General features: G+C 41.1%; 1 pseudogene; it reads right to left on the bottom strand.

Moving 5' to 3' along the window:
• Positions 1–3,413: 3,413 nt before the first annotated feature.
• Positions 3,414–6,107, bottom strand: LOC133456842 (uncharacterized; annotated as a pseudogene).
• Positions 6,108–13,370: the final 7,263 nt, after the last annotated feature.

Here is a 13,370-nt window from a genome sequence, read left to right as displayed (position 1 = left end):
CAGGCCAGCCGAGAAACATAGTCTCTCCAGCGTGTCCTGGGTCTTCCCCGGAGTCTCCCCCCGGTGGGACATGCCTGGAACACCTCCCTAGGGAGGTGGGACATGCCTGGAACACCTCCCTAGGGAGGCGTCCAGGAGGCATCCGGTACAGATGCCCAAGCCACCTCAGCTGACTCCTCTCAATGTGGAGGAGCAGCGGCTCGACTCCGAGCTCCTCCCGGGTGACCGAACTCCTCACCCTATCTCTAAGGGAGGAAACTCATCTCTAAGGGAGCGTCCAGCCACCCTGCGGAGGAAACTCATCTCTAAGGGAGCGTCCAGCCACCCTGCGGAGGAAACTCATCTCTAAGGGAGCGTCCAGCCGCCCTGCGGAGGAAACTCATCTCGGCCGCTTGTATCCGCGATCTTGTCCTTTCGGTCACTACCCAAAGTTCATGACCATAGGTGAGGGTAGGGGCGTAGATTGACCGGTAAATCGAGAGCTTCGCCTTTCGACTAGGCTCCCTCTTTACCACGACGGTCCAGTACATCGACCGCATTACTGCGGACGCTGCACCGATCCGCCTGTCAATCTCACGCTCCATTGTTCCCTCACTCGTGAACAAGATCCCGAGATACTTGAACTCCTCCACCTGAGGCAGGACTTCTCCACCCACCCGGAGAAGGCATGCCACCCTTTTCCGGTCGAGAACCATGGCCTCGGTCTTGGAGGTGCTGATTCTCATCCCTGCCGCGTCGCACTCGGCCGCAAACCGCCCCAGCACATGCTGAAGGTCCCGGTCTGATGAAGCCAACAGGACAACATCATCTGCAAAAAGCAGAGATGAAATCCTGAGGTTCCCAAACCGGATCCCCTCCGGCCCCTGGCTGCGCCTAGAAATCCTGTCCATAAAAATCATGAACAGGACCGGTGACAAAGGGCAGCCCTGCCGGAGTCCAACATGCACCGGGAACAAGTCTGACTTACTGCCGGCAATGCAAACCAGACTCCTGCTTCGATCATACAGAGACCGGACAGCCCTTAGTAGAGGGCCCCGGACTCCATACTCACTCAGCACCCCCCACAGAATGGCACGAGGGACACGGTCAAATGCCTTCTCCAGATCCACAAAGCACATGTAGACTGGTTGGGCAAATTCCCATGAACCCTCGAGCAACCTGCGGAGGGTGTAGAGCTGGTCCAGTGTTCCACGACCGGGACGAAAACCGCATTGTTCCTCCTGAATCCGAGGTTCGACTATCGAATGTATATATACATATATATTATATTAACATTGAATTATTATTGTTACTATTGCTATTACATTCTATTATTGTTATCACTATCATCATTAGATGATTATAATAAATATAACGTATACTATCATATATTTATATATATCTATACATCTATCTCTATATCTCGATCTATCTATCTATCTATCTATCTCGATCTATCTATATCTTTATATCTCTCTATCTATATATCTCTATCTCTATATCTCTATCTATAGTATAATACAAGCCTTTCACAGATTCTAGCTAAAACCCCTGAAAGAGAACGGTTTTGCAGTTTCTTTCTTGTGCTACCACTCTGGTATTTGAGTGAGGTGACCTTTGCAATGTGGTGCAGAAACACAGACACCACTTTAGTAGGTTGGAATGGTGGTTGTCAATGCCAAACTGTGTGTATAATATATAATATATGTATATATAATATATGTATATATAATATATGTTAATATAATATAATAGTAATGGCAATAGAAACAATTATATAGTAAATACTTGTATAGTAAATAAAGACCTGAACATTGAACGTTTTCTGGGTTCTTTTTTCTTTCTTTTCTTTTTGTTTTATCTATGTGTGTCTGTAATGTGTGACGTTTGACAAACAAATCACGTGTAATTAGCTTCACAACATAATTCATGATCACTTTTGTGTGTGTAGAAACGCCGCTCCTCCATAGATGTAATGCATTGCCGTGGCGAGTGGTCTGTACCAAGATGGCCGACCTATAGGCACGTCACGTCAGTGGATGCGGCGTCTATGTATATATGTCTATGCTCCCCTCTCCCGCAACACTGCGGATCCTGTTTCCAGAACTGACCGAGCCGCCTGATAACACCGAGGACACTGGCTGTGAGCAGATCTGGGCGGAGGTTCACGGACAGACTCACTGCTTCACAGACACTAACTGATAAGCACACACAATTCCCTCAATAATGTCAACACCTTCTTCGGCCCCTCCCTCACAGACTCCGGGTTTGAGCGCCAAGTGCAATGGCCGCGGCCCTCACTTGGAGGACCTGTGCCGGGTCCACCCACCCCCCCGACCTGCGCATATCGTATACCCATAAGCTGATGTTTTGTTGTGTGTACCGTATTTTCGCGACCGTAAGGCGCACAAAATGTATTTATTTATTTTTTTGGTAACACTTTACAATAAGGGTCCCTTAATTAACGTTAGTTAATGCATTATTAAGCATTAATTAACAGTTTAATAATAGTTAAATAACCATTATTATGTATTACTTAACATTAATTAGCATATTAGTTCATGCATTAATAAACAGTTAATTAATGCATTATTAAGCATTAATTAACAGTTTAATAATAGTTAAATAACCATTATTATGTATTACTTAACATTAATTAGCATATTAGTTAATGCATTAATAAACAGTTAATTAATGCATTATTAAGCATTAATTAACAGTTTAATAATAGTTAAATAACCATTATTATGTATTACTTAACATTAATTAGCATATTAGTTAATGCATTAATAAACAGTTAATTAATGCATTATTAAGCATTAATTAACAGTTTAATAATAGTTAAATAACCATTATTATGTATTACTTAACATTAATTAGCATATTAGTTAATGCATTAATAAACAGTTAATTAATGCCTACTGCTCAGAGTTAATTAATACATTAGTAAGCATTAATAAACGTTACATTATGTAATTATTTATCCTTATGTATGCATTACTTAGTATTAAGTAATACATTAGTTAATACATAAGTAAAACGTTAATAATGTCCCTAGTAATCATTTACTAATGGTGTTTTTTTGGAGTGAATATGCATTAAGTAACAGCTACCTAATACATCTACTAATCATTCGCTAATGGTGTACATGTTTACTGGATGGGCATTATTAAACAACTATTTAGAGTCTTAAGTAATCATTTCCTAATGGTGCTGTGTATGTTATCAGGTAGCTTACCTGACCTTATGAACGGTAACCTGACATAAACCTTAATGTTAACAATACATCTGCTGATGCACAATCTTGGACACATCATCAGTGTTGTATCCTGGACTCACTGGGTGTTTCAGGTCTTGCAACAGACACCCTCATCCAGGCGACCCAGCCGAGGTGATCAAGTCTCGGCCTGTGTCCAAGTGGCATGCTACCCCCACTACAACCACTGCTCCCCCCTCCTCAACCAGAGCCATCTGGAGGCTTTTTCTGCTGCCTCCACGTTGTTACCTATGGCCCTTCTACGGTTGGCACCCGTTATGCCTAGTGCGCTGTAGACTTTGCTCAGGGAGTGGCTGGCAAACCCCCGACTGCCCACCTCCACTGGCATTAACTTGGTCTTCCACCCGTTTCTCCGACAGTCCTCCACCAGCTCCTGGTACTTCTCCCTCTTTCGTTCATGGGCCTCCTCCATCCTCTCCTCCCAGGGAACCGTCAGCTCCAACAAGACGAGTTGGTTTGTTGCCTCTGAGACCAATATGATGTCAGGTCTCAATCTTGACTGGGTGATGTGTGGTGGAATCTTCAGTTGTCTTTCCAGGTCAACTGTCATCACCCAGTCTCGGGCCGTGCAGAGCAAACCAGTAGAGCAGTTTCTCTGTGTTTTCTCCGGCCTTTGTCCTTCCCTGACAAAGCGGATGGCCTTAGCTGTGGCTTGGGTGTATCGGCTTCCCTCTATCCCCTTGCTGATTGCTTCAGCGATGGATTTGAGGACCTGGTCGTGCCTCCATCGATACCGGCCCTCACCCAGCGCCTTGGAGCAGCTGCTCAGGATGTGTTCCAGTGTCCCTGTTTTGGAACACAGGGGGCAAGCAGGTGTTTCTATTTTGCCCCATATGCACAGGTTGGTTGGGCTTGGGAGGACATCGTAAACCCCCTGGATCAAGAACTTGATCCTTTGGGGGTTCCACCGCCAGATGTCCTTCCAGGTGACGCTCCGCTCCATCGCCTGCTCCCACTTCATCCAGGCACCCTGCTGCCGCATGGCCACTGCTCTGCTGGTTCTCTCCTCCTCGACTGAAGCTCGCACCTCCTCCTGCACCAACCTCTGCCTCTCTCTTCCGCTGGCACGGTCGAAGCGGGTTGCTGGTTGTCTCCCCAGTCCGGCTCTGCCTTGCGCCACTGTTCCCAGGATGGCCCTGTGCTTCAGTCGTGACTCTGCTTGCTGGACCTCATCGGCTGCCCTCCACTTTCTCCCTGTCCTCACAACAATCCCTGCCCCGGACACTTTGGCATCTCTGGATCCAGAGTACTGCAGGTGTTCCCGTGCCTGTGCCACGATGAACTCCTCTCTTACTGAACTGAAAGGGAGCCTGAGCTTGTTGGTGTTCCCATACAGCCCAATGCTACTTAGGCTGCGCGGTAATCCCAGCCACCTTCGCAGGTAGCTGCTCACCTTCTGCTCAAATCCTTCCACCACAGTCATGGGGACCTCGTAAATGAGGAGAGGCCAGATAATTCTTGGGAGGATCCCATGCTGGTAGACCCAGGCCTTGAATCTTCCAGGGAGCCCAGACTTGTCCACTGTCCTTAACCAGCCTTCCAGGTCAGCACTGGTTGCCTTGATGGAATCTGCATCCTTCAGGCTGCAGTTGAAGACCTTTCCAAGGCTCTTCACTGGCCTCTCAGTGACTGATGGGATCTGATGTACTCCCAGGCTGAAGCGGAATCTGTCCGTGACCTTCCCCTTCTTCAGAACCAAGGACCGGGACTTTGCCGGTTTGAAGCTCATGCGTGCCCACGACATGACGCTCTCCAACCCCTGGAGGATCCACCTGGCTCCTGGTACAGCTGTTGTTGTCACCGTGAGGTCATCCATGAAGGCTCTGATGGGAGGTTGCCTCACTCCAGACTTGCTGAGGGGACCTCTGCATTCTGGTTCGGCTGCCTTGACCAGCATGTTCATTGCCAGCGCAAAGAGGCTTACTGAGATTGTGCACCCAGTAATTATGCCAACTTCCAGCTGGTGCCAGTCAGATGTCATCTCGCCAGAGGAGACTCTCAAGCTGAACTTGCTGTAGTAGTCCAGAATGAGGTGTTTCACCTTCTGGGGAACATGGTGTTTCTCCCCTAACCCTAACCCTAACCCTAACCCTAACCCTAAAAAATGTATAGGAGTGGCTCATAACCATTACTTAACCATTAGTAAAGGCTTGCTGGACCCTTATTGTAAAGTGTAACACATTTATCCCTTAGGTAACACATTATTAATGCTTAACAGCCTCATAAGCATTACTTAACCATAATTAACCATTAGTAAATACTATTCTGGACCCTTATTGTAAAGTGTAACACATTTATCCCTTAGGTAACACATTATTAATGCTTAACTGCATCATAAGCATTACTTAACCATAATTAACCATTATTAAATTAAGCAATCACATATAAAGAAGTTTACACTTTTTATTTAAAACAAAATAAAACAGATTTTAACAGATAACATTTGTTATATGTATACATCATATATATATATATATATATATATATATATATATATATATATATATATATATATATATATATATATATACACACACACATTTGTGATAACAGATACGTAACAACAATTCACACAGAGGAGATCTTTGAACAAACATTATTTAGTAACATAATACAATAACACAGTATGATAGGCTGGCATAATTTTATCATCCTTCATTTTATGTATTGTAGCAGAAATGACTTCAGTGGCCTTTATAACCTCCTTGCATCTTTTAGCAAAGTCTGCCACCGTCTCCCCCTTCTCCACCTGATCATATTCTTCTGGAGCAGCTATTGCGAGCTCGGCAATCGCTGCAGTCCTCACAATAGTAAGTCTGTCTACTCCATACTTCTCGAAGGATTTGGCCATATTCTTCCCCGTCTGGAAAATGGCAAGGACTTCCTTGTACCTCTTCACCACATCACCTGGTCCTCCAACTAATATAAACACACAAGAACAAGAAGGAATGTATCATTTGAATCATGAGATTGATGAGAAGAAAAAAACAAATCATTGTATTTTACTGTTAATGTTCAATGTGCCGCGAGACACACTAATCCCATATGTGACACCTCAACACAGTGTAGAAGGATTTTCTGGCACAACTTCACCAAGGTACATGGAAACACCATGACACACACAGGGAATTATCAAGGCTAAATTGGGAGAAAAAGAGGGGAAAATGCTAAATAAAAATGGACACATTTGGGGTGAATCATTTTTGGAAATTAACATTCATTTGGACCGTACTGGTCCTTCTGGTACATCCCTCTATCAGCGTGCAGGGCTTGAATTTAGCACTCGCCACTTGCCATTTGCGACCCAAATTCCTCAAGTGGCGAGACAGATTTTCTAGCCACTTGGCTAGTTAGAAAAAAAATCGAGATTCCCAACTTTTGTGCCATTTATAAATCAAATTGAGATTTCCAATACTGTGCGCACCATTGCACCTTTTTATTTTTTATTCTTGATGTCACTCCGGGTGAACCGTCTGAGTCTGACTCTGAAGAATGAATAGTAAACACTCTGAAGAACAACTGGAGAAAATGGACCAATGCAATGTCTCAGTTTGACCAGCAGGGGACACACTGTATAGTTCCTTAAATGGTTTAGCTGGTGTATTGTGGTTGTCTTAAGACAGGCTAGGTTGGTTGTTGTAGTCTTAATAAGACACTTTCGAGCTAATAATAAAAAGGCTGCTTGTTTTTAAATTCACTTGTTCGTTCTCATTTGGACATTTTTATCCAGCCCAGAATAAACACATTATTTATACAATACACCTGCTGCATTATAGAATATACAGACAGGACAGGATCAAAGTGTTACTTTGAAGGTGTAATGCTATATTTTCCTCCATAAATGTTAGATTTACAATTAAGTAGGCAACTACTGAAATTAAATTATACAAGAACACATCATGCAATCTCATTTTCCACCAATAGTATAGTAGTACACTACTGAATGATAATTGTAGCGTATAGAAAAACAGGATTGATGTAATATGGTACTACGATGACTGCTATATACAAGTGATGTCGAAATACAAAAGTAAAGCAACGTTTTGGTTTTGGCTAGTAAAAAATCTGGTTGGCTAATAACTTTTTTCATCTACTAGCCACTTGGCTAGTAAGTCAAAAAGTTAATTTCAAGCCCTGTCAGCTTGTCATGAGAGATTGATCTACTTGTAGGGACAACAGACACATACAGCTCAAGCCAGCCAAGAAATACGTTTCACATACCCCGCAGGCGAGAGCGATGTTTGCTTTTCTTCGCCTTTTTCTCCTTATCCTGTCAGAGCTGGATTCAGAGCTGGATTCAGAGTCATCCTCACTGTCGTCTTCACTGTCAGGCTGCATCTCAGATCCCCTCATCGCTTCATCATCACTGTCTTCTCTTCTGGACTGTTGAGCCTCCTTGAGACATGTCAAAGCTATGGATGCAAGGATTGATAGTTGATTACATCAGTTTGATTGCTTATTGTATACAAACACCTACAACAACAAACACAGCTATGACACAACTTTCGCACCCACAGAGTACACACCCATCATTCTTTAACCCTCGAGCATCCCTTAAAATTAATATACACTTTTTACCCATAGTCCAAATTTGCCTCATTGACTACCATCTCATAAAAGTGCAATAAAAATGTAATACATATTTATTTTCACTTTCACCACATAAAATCTTTTCAACAACTTCAGACCTAGCCATGGATATAAAGTTAATTATAATCTTTAAACATTATTTTTACAACTCCTGATTTTTTCAATAGGAAAATCACAAAATATGCAATATTTTCAAAAATTAGGTTCAAAGTGAAATATATTACAGCATTGACTATGTCAATAATTGATAACATTTATTTTGATGCATTATTATTTTTGGAACAATGATTGTTCATTTAAAAAAACTTACACTCTTTACCTTCATGTCCAAATTTGCCCCATTGACTCCCATTATAACCACATATTTTTTATGTACTGTAATTCTTACCTATTATAATTTTTTTCAGACGAATTCCTAATAAATCTAAGCCTCTTAGAACCCTTAACCCTTTCAGTTACATGACTGAGAAGTCAGTCTTTCAAATTTACCGACGTAAACTTCTTCTTCTCCATTATTCAAGTGTTACTGAGTCAAATATGCAGCATCTTTTTGAAAAGTTTACATTTTGTCAGAATGATGTATTTGTTTTGACAACTCGAATTGTGAACTTTAAAAAAAAAAAAAAAAAGTGTCATAAAGTTAACATTAAGAGCTAACAGTTTAACGTAGTTAGATTAATCTTACCATGTTTTCCAGATGAATTTCCCTTTTCCGCTTTTTTCTTCTGCGTGGTTATCCTGGTCCTGCGAGGTGAGACTCCGAGCTCATTCGCGCTTCTGTAGCTGGGGCCGCGGTCAGTGCGCGCAAAGAAAAAAGTGCGGCGTGCGGCGTTCAGGCCAATTCGGAACTAAGGCTTTTAACTAAGGCCTAATATTGGTGCTCCTAATCGGGAAATTCAGAGTCTTCTTGGAGAATCAGTTTTCTGACATCACACAACAATGTCTAATGTCAATGTCTGGAACGCTTTGAAGACAGAAATGGGAGTTTTCAATGGGGAAACCCAGAGTTCTGAGGTGTCATGAACGCAGCATTGGCGCGCACCAGAACTCAGGAGTTATCGCGGTGTAACCTGGGTGGAACTGCCTTGTAGGAGGAGCAGAATTTTCTGGCAGGACGGACAGTAATTTTAACAGGATAGCCATTTACCAAGCTGCACGTTTCATTTTAGGAGCACACGGCATGCGTGGGTTAAAGTTAGCAAACAAGTTGAGTGAGCTGACAGAAGGCAAAAAAAAAACACAAACACCTCAAACTAATTGAATGGCTCCAAAAGAAAAAAATACTGAGATGGAAAGTCAAGTGCAACCGGTGTCATCACAAAATGAAACTGAAGAAAAAGATTGTGGATCTGTGGACCGATTTGAATGGTACGTAACTTTGGCTAACATTGTGGGATAACTTTTTTGGTCAGTATTATTATTATTATTATTATTATTATTATTATTATTGTTATTATTATTATTATTGTTATTATTATTATTATTATTATTATTATTATTATTATTATTATTATTATTATTATTATTGTTATTATTATTATTATTATTATTATTATTATTATTATTATTATTCGCCAGCTTGATTTCATGATGGACAACATTGCTGCATCCTCAAGAACCCTTTCAAGAATGGCAAAGCTGTCTGCGTGACAGCGATGGAGAGGCTGCATCATAGAGAAGGACAGAGAATTGGGGGAAGGAGCATTTCGTGGTGATAGATGAGTCACTTCAGACATAAAAGAAAGGTAACTTTTTATATTAACTGCTACAAATTGTTAGGCTGCTAATTATGACTTAGTCTTGTGATGCCCAACGTTCAGGTCGAGACTGGACAAGACTTGAATGTCTGGGGAAGTTAGTGCAGGATTTTGTAATAGTGCTACCGCTGGTTGCAACCAGCTTCCTTGAAAAGGTAAAATAGGTAAAATAGGCAGGTTAAATAAGAGTTTTCTTTTTCCTGCTCCTTTCTGAACATGGATAAAGATGCAACTGTTTGCTATTTCCTTTGGTACAATTTGAATGTTTCCATGGGCAGGACAATTAAATGAAATTAAATGAAAATCTGTGTTAGTCTTTCGTCCTCAACCAATGATTGGTTAGCTCTGCTTTGCACACACCTTACCAGAAACGTCAGCAATGTTAGCAACGAAAGGCCCACCCTAAAAGACTGTTGGTTGGTTTTGCAACACTGTTTTTTTTTAAACTCACAAAACGTTTCCACCCAGACACCCGCTTATTTTTACAAAATTGAGGTGGAACTTCCCCAGAAAATCATTTTGAAATATTAGAGTTTGGAAACGAGACTAGTTATAACCACATCACCAATGTGGAAAAATTAATTAGTATATTCAAAGATTCAATATGTAAATTTTGATCAGAATTTTGAGGTAAAACATTACAAAATCATGTGCAATTATCAGAAATATGTTTAGAAAGAAGAGTTTAAATGATATGTCAAAGACATTTACCAATTGAAGATGCAAAAGGCTCCAAATACAAGCGCAACAGTAAAAGTTGGTGGCGAAGTGCAAATATGCGGCCTCCAACAGGGAGCAGGGTGCGGATTTTTATTTTAAAAGTTGTACCAGCGCTCCTGCTCCATCCCGCTCCAATTTAGCTCCAGGGCCACCCATACCTGACCCACAACCAGCTTGTTTTCTAGCTGGATCTGTTTGTTATCGTAAAGTATGTAATTGATTAAATTATTATTCAAACGGTGGGAGGGAAGAGACCTGAAACAGAACTCATACTGGAATCTGACGATGCCAGGTTTGGGTTTAAGTGTACAACGCTGCTTTTTTGGACAGGTCTGTGAGCAAGGAGCAAGAAAATTCTCACCTGCTCTGTTTCCCTCACATGCTCTGGTCCACCATCCTAATGTAGAGACCTATACTGTATTTTTTAGCCTGGTATTTGGCTGTACTTTGTGTGTATAAAAAGAGTTAAAAACTGCAAGATCTAACTGCTGTCTGAGCGTCGATCAGCTGAGCCAGAGCACAATGGGTGGGGCGCTACACAGCTGTAGCAGCATATGTGTATGTTTTATAACATCGGCAAGAAAAAAAAAACATTGTTGATTGTCTTCTCAATCGCAGTGAAACGATTGGATTGCCGATCGACAGAAGCCAAGTTGAAACAGCAGCCCATCATTTATAATGTTCATGCTTATAGTGATGAAAAACAGAATGGGACAGAATCATTCCTATAGAAACTCTTAAATTTGGCTATAGTAATCATCCATTCCATGGAAATCTTGCATTCTACTTTGTATAATCAGATTTGTCAACTTTATTCCTGCTAACATTATACATTTATCTGACACAAGGTTAATAATCTTGTTTCTTGTTCTGTCATTTTCCCCAAAACACAGTATGGAAGGGGCAGGATGGCTGGGGGCTGGAAGCGGAGGAAGTGGGTGTTCGGGATGCTGGGGGTGCAAAGCACGCGGAGGCGGCCAGGGCGAAGACATCCAGGGAAGCCGGTGCTTCGCTTGGTGGAGAAGAGGGGGAGGAGAGAACTGGTGCCACTCATAGCTCATCATGTCAAAAGGGAGCAGACATTTCCAGGGAGGATAAATAGAGGGTAGCCTATCATACTGTGTTATTGTATTATGTTACTAAATAATGTTTGTTCAAAGATCTCCTCTGTGCAAATTGTTGTTACGTATCTGTTATCGGAGATGTGTGTGTGTGTGTGTGTGTGTGTGTGTGTGTGTGTGTGTGTGTGTGTGTGTGTGTGTGTGTGTATATATATATATACACATATATATAAATATATGTATATATATGTATAAGATGTATACATATAACAAATGTTATCTGTTAAAATCTGTTTTATTTTGTTTTAAATAAAAAGTGTAAACTTCTCTATATGTGATTGCTTAATTTACTAATGGTTAATTATGGTTAAGTAATGCTTATGAGGCAGTTAAGCATTAATAATGTGTTACCTAAGGGATAAATGTGTTACACTTTACAATAAGGGTCCAGCAAGCCTTTACTAATGGTTAAGTAATGGTTATGAGCCACTCCTATACATTTATTAAGGTTTATGTCAGGTTACCGTTCATAAGGTCAGGTAAGCTACCTGATAACATACACAGCACCATTAGGAAATGATTACTTAAGACTCTAAATAGTTGTTTAATAATGCCCATCCAGTAAACATGTACACCATTAGTGAATGATTAGTAGATGTATTAGGTAGCTGCTACTTAATGCATATTCACTCCAAATAAACACCATTAGTAAATGATTACTAGGGACATTATTAACGTTTTACTTATGTATTAACTAATTTATTAATTAATACTAAGTAATGCATAAATAAGGATAAATAATTACATCATGTAACGTTTATTAATGCTTACTAATGTATTAATTAACTCTGAGCAGTAGGCATTAATTAACTGTTTATTAATGCATTAACGAATATGCTAATTAATGTTAAGTAATACATAATGGTTATTTAACTATTATTAAACTGTTAATTAATGCTTAATAATGCATTAATTAACTGTTTATTAATGCATTAACTAATATGCTCATTAATGTTAAGTAATACATAATAATGGTTATTTAACTATTATTACACTGTTAATTAATGCTTAATAATGCATTAACTAACGTTAATTAAGGGACCCTTATTGTAAAGTGTTAGCATTTTTTTTAAATGTGTCGCGCGCCCAATGAAACGGTGCGCCGTATTACCTGTATTACGGTAATGTAAGGTGGACGGCCACCATGAGAACGGTAAAGGGAGAAGGGGGCGTGTGAAGCACAGGCGGAAGAAATGAAAATTGAACATTTACATGGAGGTCCGTCTTGGTGCTTTCGCTTCATGAAACGGTGCCAGCGCAGCAGCAGCGCCCGGCGGATTATATGGAAAAGATGGAGTTTCTGCTCATTCTGCAGCTGAGACATCATGAACAGGTGCCGCTCACGTTAGGTGAATCACACGGTGGAGTTAACAGGGACCAGCGGGGGGGGCGGACCGGGGACCACCGCGGTCGGGATCCGCAGCACAACGGGGTATGAAAAGTTTATTTACTCGTGCTTGCCTGCCACGCTGATGGACAGAAACTGCCGGCTATGGTGATTTAAAAAAAAAAAAAAAAAGTTGCCGAGACTTTTCCAGCCAGAGTGAAATGAAAAGGGCTGGTGGCTGAGACAGGTTTATGTGCGGCGACCTGGTGTTTTTTTTTTTTTTTAATTCTTTAATGCGGAAACAGAAGATGAACCTTTGAAGGGTTTGATTGATGTGAAAAGTGAAATAAAATATCTAAATAAGTTTTGCTCCGCTCTATTTTTAAATAAGCACTCTTGTGTGTGTGTTCTGCAGCGCGTGTGTTTTGCGGCGCGCGTGTGCAGCTCTGTGTCTGTAGACGGCGCCTTTTGGGTCGGTGCGCCGTATGTGTGTTTTAAATCCAAATATTACACACAAAACTGAGGGTGCGCCTTTTCACACGGTGCGCCGTATGGTCGTGAAAATACGGTATGTTGCTTTTTCTGTGCTGGTGTTTTTT

Source organism: Cololabis saira, chromosome 2, assembly GCF_033807715.1.
Source record: "Cololabis saira isolate AMF1-May2022 chromosome 2, fColSai1.1, whole genome shotgun sequence".
Lineage (NCBI taxonomy): Eukaryota > Metazoa > Chordata > Actinopteri > Beloniformes > Belonidae > Cololabis > Cololabis saira.
Note: the sequence above shows the minus strand (reverse complement) of the source record. Positions and strands in the feature narration are given on the sequence as shown.